The following is a 1,343-nucleotide window of genomic DNA, read 5'->3' as shown; positions in this document are numbered from 1 at the left end:
TAAAAAATCGGGGAAGCAATATTGGCTTTGGAATTTGATAGATCTAAGTTCCAATCCCGGTGCTGCTGTTGACCAGCTGTGTGCAGCTGAGCAAAGGGCTTGCTTCTCTAAACCTGAATTTTCTACTCTTCAAATGGTCTAATAATATTTTACTCCACAAGGCGAGTGAAAGTATTACATGCTTTACCTGGGGGGAGGGGGGACTACAAAGATATACACTAAGATATTACCTGCTGAGGACATTATGAGTAATTTTTCTTCTTTGGCTAATCTGTATATCCTAACTTTTCTGTAAGGAGCATATGCTACTTGTGTAATAGAATTTAAAGTTGAAACAATGTGTACAGTCTGGTGGAGGAGATAGGACAAATATGCTGTGAAATACAACTCTTATTCACCCCCAGTCACCTCTCAACTCACTCCAGTCGGTTTTCAGCCAGAACTCCTACAGAGTTATTTCAAGGTCAACTAGGATCTCTCTCTTAAAATGCAACAGGCCCTTTTCTTAACTTCTAGGAGCATTTTGTACTGTTAGCCACGCTGTCCTTCTTGAAACACTTTTTTCTTTTGAATTCTGAGACAATTATTTTCCATGGTGGTCTTTCTCCCTCTCTGGCTGTTCCATCTCAGGGCCCTTTCTAAGATGGTCTTCCTCTGCATGTATCTTAACTGCTGGGATCTTTGGGAGCTCTCTGCTAGACCCTTTGTTCTTCTCACTCTACCCAGGCTTCCTGGACACTTTTGTCCATCCCTCCCAGCTTCCTTCACACCATTAATGTTGACGCCTTCTGTGTTAGTTTCCTATTGCTGCTGCTGTAACAAATCGCTGCAAACAACACACATTTATTCTCCTACAGCTCAGGAGGTCAAAACTCTGAAATGAGTTTCGTTGCGCTGAAACCAAAGTACAGCAAGGCTGCACTCCCTCCGGAGGCTCTAGGTAGGCATCCATTTCTTTGCGTTTCCCAGTTTCTAGAACTGCGTTTCTCACATCCTTTGGCCTCTAGCGGACTTCCTCCATCTTCAAGGGCATCTTGTCTCTGTGTCATATCCTATTGCTTTCTTTTCTATGGTCAGATCTCCCTCAGTCTCCATTTTATAAGCACATTTGTGATTATATTTAGGGCCCGTCCAGATAATCCAGGATGATTTCTCCAGCTCAGGATCGTTAAATTAATCACGTCTGCAAAATTCCTTCTGGCATAGGAGATAACATTTACAGGTTCCGGGAATTAGGACCTGGATATCTTTGGGGGCTATTATTGAGCCCACCACATCTTCCAAGGCTCTCTCTCCACGTTGGACCCTTTTCTGGCTTAAGATCTATGCATCCAACTGCCTAT

The sequence above is a fragment of the Prionailurus viverrinus genome, chromosome C1, assembly GCF_022837055.1.
Source record: "Prionailurus viverrinus isolate Anna chromosome C1, UM_Priviv_1.0, whole genome shotgun sequence".
Taxonomy (NCBI): Eukaryota; Metazoa; Chordata; class Mammalia; order Carnivora; family Felidae; genus Prionailurus; species Prionailurus viverrinus.
The sequence above is the reverse complement of the archived record's forward strand: the minus strand, read 5'-3'. Positions refer to the sequence as shown.